Source organism: Scyliorhinus canicula, chromosome 13 (assembly GCF_902713615.1).
Source record: "Scyliorhinus canicula chromosome 13, sScyCan1.1, whole genome shotgun sequence".
Classification (NCBI taxonomy): domain Eukaryota; kingdom Metazoa; phylum Chordata; class Chondrichthyes; order Carcharhiniformes; family Scyliorhinidae; genus Scyliorhinus; species Scyliorhinus canicula.
Genome location: NC_052158.1, coordinates 46,189,824 through 46,196,087, shown reverse-complemented (window position 1 = coordinate 46,196,087; position 6,264 = coordinate 46,189,824). Strand labels below are relative to the sequence as shown.

The following is a 6,264-nucleotide window of genomic DNA, read 5'->3' as shown; positions in this document are numbered from 1 at the left end:
TGGGGGGCATGGGCTGATTTGAATTAGCACAAAGTTGGCATGGAAACTATAAATGGCCATGTGGACTCGGTAGGGACAAGGTTGGCATGGAGGGTATGGGGAGACATGGGAGTGGTTGGATGCTGAAGTTGGCATGGAAAGTATGGAGTGGTCATAGTCAGGTGACAGAGGAGGGTACAAGGGACTATGCGATGGAGGGGTGTTGGAATCTGGGGCACCATTTGCAATGGATGGGATGTGGGGAGTGTGTGAGGGGTGACAACAATTTTATGTTTCTCTGTTTTTTAAACTTTGATACCGTGTCGGTTCTCTGATACAGGCCCTTAACCCAGTCCACCTGTCCCCCAGCAACCTCTTCACTCATTCAAGGGTCACCCAGCCTGACCCTGAGGGTACTCCACCACCCTTGAACGAATATCTCAACTTCCAGCTCTTTCTCATGGCTTGAGTTTACTCCAGTCAAACAGCTCAGCACAAAGCACCGAGCAAACAGGTCTCTGAGCTGGATCTTCTCACATAGCATAAGGGGCATTGCCACACCTGATTGCCCACAGGATAGTCAGACTGCCTGAACATTAGTGTGGATATTATGGGATGAAATTCGTAGGCATCTTCATCCATCACTCATTGAATATTCGTTCTTGATGAGTGTGGATGTGACAGGATGTCACCTCGAAAACACTGCTCCTTCCCTGACAAATGTTTGACAGAGATTTCTAGTGTGGGAATAGCATTCTTCATCCTCTGAGGCTTTCAAACTAACATCAGTATGGGATGTGTAATCCCAGATGCATTTGACAACAGATCAGAAGAAGACCCAGAGCATCCAAGGCCGTGATGATGTGCAGTGGTGGGATCAGTACATGTCCAGGAAAGAGGGGAACACAGGAGAGAGGGTGATGGGAGGAAGGAGCAGACTAGCGATTGGGAGAGAGAATGAGCCAGTGCTTGGGAAATTACTCTGTTACTCAGGGAGTGACTCTGGGACATGTGGAGTTACGCTGTGACTCTGGGAGTAACACTGACTCTGAGAGTAACACTGACTTGGAGAGTGATTCTGTTACTCTGGGAATGGCTCTGGGAACGCCGACTCGGAGAGTCACGTCGTAACTCGGGAATAATGCCATGACTCTGGGGAACATAGTGACTTGGGGAGTAACATCCTGACTGAGGCAGTAATACCATGACTCAGGCAGTAATACTGTAACTCAGGCAGTAATACCGTGACTCAGGCAGTAATACCGTGACTCAGGCGGTAATACCGTGACTCAGGCAGTAATACCGTGACTCAGGCAGTAATACCGTGACTCAGGCAGTAATACTGTAACTCAGGCAGTAATACCGTGACTCAGGCAGTAATACCGTGACTCAGGCGGTAATACCGTGACTCAGGCAGCAATACCGTGACTCAGGCAGTAATACCGTGACTCAGGCGGTAATACCGTGACTCAGGCAGTAATACCGTGACTCAGGCAGTAATACCCTGACTCAGGCGGTAATACCGTGACTCAGGCGGTAATACCGTGACTCAGGCGGTAATACCGTGACTCAGGCAGTAATACCGTGACTCAGGCGGTAATACCGTGACTCAGGCAGTAATACCGTGACTCAGGCGGTAATACCGTGACTCAGGCGGTAATACCGTGACTCAGGCGGTAATACCATGACTCAGGCAGTAATACCGTGACTCAGGCAGTAATACCGTGACTCAGGCGGTAATACCGTGACTCAGGCGGTAATACCGTGACTCAGGCAGTAATACCGTGACTCAGGTGGTAATACCATGACTCAGGCAGTAATACCGTGACTCAGGCGGTAATACCGTGACTCAGGCAGTAGTACCGTGACTCGGGGAGTAACATAGTGACTCGGGGAGTAACACCGTGTCTCGGAGTGATTCTGTGCCCAGGGAAAAAACTGCTGGGGAGTTCTTTTGGGATTTGGGAAGTGACAATGACTCAGAGATTGGATTCCGAAATGACCATCTCTGAGGAAGTAAAATAAGGGGCATTTGATCATGGGATCTCAGTAGGACTCGTGTGTCGGGAGGGGCTCATGGAGGGGTGGCAGTAGGGGACCATCAACTGGTGAGGGAGGAGGTTGATTACACCCTAACCTGTTGAATATTTCCGGTACTCTCTGCACATGTGTCAATGACATTACCGCGCATATACACCATCTTCCTGATTCTGTGTTGTAAATACTCTGGAATGTTTATTTAGTCCCATTAATTCCTGGCAGTGTTTTTAATGCTTCTGTTGTCACAAAGCCCTGGGCTAGTGTGCAGTCAATTCCAGCCCCACTTGATCCGGAGTCGCAGCACAGTTTAAAAAAATTTTTTTTATTTAAAATATCAAAGGTCCTTGGCTGAGCCCAATGAACTGCAGTCACCAGGTTGTAACTTTCACACAAGTAACCTTTATGATGCACAGTATTATAATTAAACACAAAAAATGTAACTACCTGATAACCCTTTCCCAAATTCCCCTTCTTAACTACCTGCACTCCCCGCACATACACTTAAACACACACACACACACACATGCGGGAAAGGGGCGGTGGAAACGTAACAAAAATATGAATAAATGCATTGGGATTACTTCTAGTTAGTGTCTTCCTGAAGTCCAGCTTTCCTTTGGGAATTCCCTCTAGGCTTGAGATGGTTTCATCTGGCAAAGTTATCTATCTTCTCGACAGACTCCGCATCATTTCAAGTTCACAGTAAGGTTGTGCCAGGAATTCACAGGTTTTACATCTGTAGAGCAGTTCTTTCATTTCAGCAGCAGGAGAGAGCGAGAGAGACAGCGTTCCTTTCACTTTCAAGGTCTGAATGTTTATTCCCAGTTCTCTCAGAAAGCATCACGCAAGAACCAATCACTGATCATTGTCAGGTAGGGCAGCACGGTAGCACAAGTGGATAGCACTGTGGCTTCACAGCGCCAGGGTCCCACCTTCGATTCTCCGCTGGGTCACTGTCTGTGCGGAGTCTGCACGTTCTCCCCGTGTCTGCGTGGGTTTCCTCCGGCTGCTCCGGTTTCCTCCCACAGTCCAAAGACGTGCAGGTTAGGTGGATTGGCCATGATAAATTGCCCTTAGTGACCAACAAGGTTAGGGGTTATTGGGTTACGGAGATAGGGTGGAAGTGAGGGCTTAAGTGGGTCGGTGCAGACTCGATGGACAGAATGGCCTCCTTCTGCACAGTATGTTCTATGTTCTATAACACTGTTCCTGGCCCAACGACCTGTTGCCAGTTAACCAATTGTACCAACTTCTTCCCAAAACCGGTTCCCAAAATTCACTCGGTGCCGAGAAGTCTGGCTTCTGTTTTCTGAAAACAAAACCTGGGAACACTGTGTCCTGGCAAGCAGGCAGTTTCAATTGATTCTTCTGCTTCAAGGCACATTCTGATTATGGGTCCACAGCTCAAAAATTATAAAATGAAAGGAATGGGAACAAAGGAAATAAACAGTAAGGACTCTTACACTGTCTAAAACCTTACATACCAATAAATATATTAATTTTAGTTTGTCATGGTTGGATGGTGTGACATTTACTACTTGTAAAATGAGATGGGAAAGCGAGAGGCAGCTCAATCACATGGGGCGGGATTCTCCGTCTCTGGTGCGGCGCCCCACCCCGGGATTCTCTGTTTCGCGAGCTGGCCAATGTGGGCAGCTCCACGCCGTCGGGAAATCCCTGGGCTGCCGGTGCAGCGGAGAATCCCGAGAGCGGAGAATCCAGCCGATGGTCTCTGTGGCTTTGTAAAGTCATTAATGACAGGTGGAGCCTGCGAAGCACCGCCTAAGGTGGTCTTGTGGTGCAGTGAGTAGCATCCCTGCCTCTGACAGAAGCTCTGGGTTCAAATCTCACACCAAGACTTGATGGCCAAAGAAGGCGTATTCATGACGTGGCCAATCCTTCCAACACACCAATGGCTGGCGTAAGAGTGGGAGAGACTCCTGGTCAGACATGCTCAGTGTGGAGTGGCGCCCCTCAAGCCTCTGGTGACAGACTAGTGACCTATTCCAGGAAAAACCTTGAAAGTCTACCTTTGGCACCACTAGATGTAGTGGGAGAAATATCTAAGCACCTATAGAGGTGGCAAGTTCCATTTCACAGGAGGCATCCTCTGCTTCTAGAAACTGTCCTTTTGCTGCAAGCAGTCAAAACAAAATATCAATAAGAGAGTCTGAATCACAGCATCTGGGGTTGATTTGATTGGAAATAATCTGAAGGAAGAAATGGACATTTGACAGGACATGATTACTATTCTGGAGGTAGATAGGCTGAGAGGAATAAGGGCTGCTGTACAAAACATCAGACTGGATAAATGTGAGCTGATGCATTTTGGTAGATCAAATCATTGCATGACCTACTCAGTTAATGGGAGAGAGTTGGTTACAGAACAAGGAGATCTAGGAGTACGGGTTCATAGCTCCTTGAAGGTGGAATTGCACGTGGACAGGATGGTGAAGAAGGCATTCAGCATGCTAGGTTTTATTGGTCAGAATATTGAATACCGGAGTTGGGAGGTCTTGTTGAAGTTGTACAAGACATTGGTAAGACCACACATGCAATACTGTGTTCAATTCTGGTCACCTTATTATAGGAAGGATATTGTTAAACCAGAAGAAGTGCAGAAGAGATTTACAAGGATGTTACCAGGACTTGATGATCTGCAATATAAGGAGAAGGTGGATAGGCTGGGACTTTGTTTCCTGGAGCGTAGGAGGCTTCGGGTGATCTTATAAAGGTCTATAAAATAATGAGCATAGATAAGGTAGATAGTCAACATCTTTTCCCAAAGGTAGAGGAGTCTAGAACTAGAGGGCATTGGTTTAAGGTGAGAGGGGAGAGATACAAAAGAGTCCAGAGGGGAATTTCTTCACACAGAGGGCGGTGAGCATCTAGAATGGGCTGCCAGAGGCAGTGGTAGAGGCGGGGTCTTTTACCATTTTACAATTTGGTCTTTTACAAAGCAGTTAGACAATTACATGGGCAGGGATATGGGCCAAATGTGGGCAAGTGGAACTAGCTTAGTGATAGAAACTGGGTGGCCTGGACAAGCTGGGCCGAAGGGACTGTTCCATGTGATAAACATCTCGGACTCTATGACTAAAATAAGCAGCAATGAAAGGTCAATATGCGAATGATTCTGCCACAATTCTTGTGAAGGTTATAGCTAGCGCAGTTTATAAACTTGGGGTTTTGGACTTCTGGTGGCGGCCATAGAGTGAGTGGTCACACACAGGGAAGCTCCGGCTCGATGGCGTTGGTTTGAGGTCTTTTTACCGAAAAGTGGTGTCGTTTTGACAGGAAAGTGTAGCTGAAGATGTGGAGGAGAAATTCCCCCCATGAGTGGCATGTCTGCTGGTTACCAGACCCGGCAAAAAAAGGTTGCGGACCTGGCCAAGGAACTGGAGGAGACCTGTGGCGCAGTAACAATTGTGAAGATGGCAGAGGGGGCAGGGCCGTCGTGTGTTGAAAAGCCCCAGATAGAGCAAATCATGGCGTTTATTAAAGGAGCCACCGCCTTTTTTTGGGAGTGGTGACCTGTGGTTTTGGATGTGTCTTTGCTTGTCTGGGGGAAGGTGGGGTCAGCAGGGAGCCATTTGCACAGACCAAGGGGTGGAGGGGTAAGTAGGAGGGTTCTTCGGGCAGGAGCTGCCACACTGGCAGGTAATGCTGGTGAATGGGTGGGGAAGATGGCCATGGGCCAGCAACGAAAGGCGATGCACGAAGACCGGTCGAAGGCCATCGAGGCAGCAGTACCACATCCGAAAGGATCAATGGAGGGAGCTGTTGAATTGAAGAAAGTGTCGGCCAAGTTAGTGGTGGGGAGGGTGGAGCAATGTGTTCCGGGGGTGGTCACTGAGGACCAAATGAGCTTTGTAAACGGCAGGCAGCTCTCCAGTAACATCAGGACGCTATTAAATGTGATTATCACCCCCTCAGAGGGGCAGGTACCAGAAGTGGTTGCTTCTATGGATGCAGGGAAGGCTTTTGACCAGATGGAGTCGAGGAACTTGTTTGAAATATGGGAAGGTTCGGTTTGGCTCGAAGTTTGTGGTGCGGGTGCGTCTGTTGTCTGTGGCCCTGGTGGCGAGTGTACGGACAAATGAGCTGAGTTCACAGAGTTTTGGGTTGCACAGGAGAACGAGGCAGGGGTGTCTGCTGTCACTGCTGTTGTTAGCGCTGGCGATAGAGCCCTTGGTGATAGCCCTTCGGGGGTCAATGGAGTGGCAGAGGATTGTGAGTGGGAGT

The 6,264-nt window shown here is 48.5% G+C and overlaps 1 protein-coding gene across 1 annotated transcript in view; it reads right to left on the bottom strand.

Moving 5' to 3' along the window:
• The window catches only part of LOC119976646 (zinc finger protein 2-like), a 482,048-nt gene that overhangs the window by 183,971 nt on the left and 291,813 nt on the right, over positions 1–6,264 (bottom strand). The window lies entirely within an intron of this gene.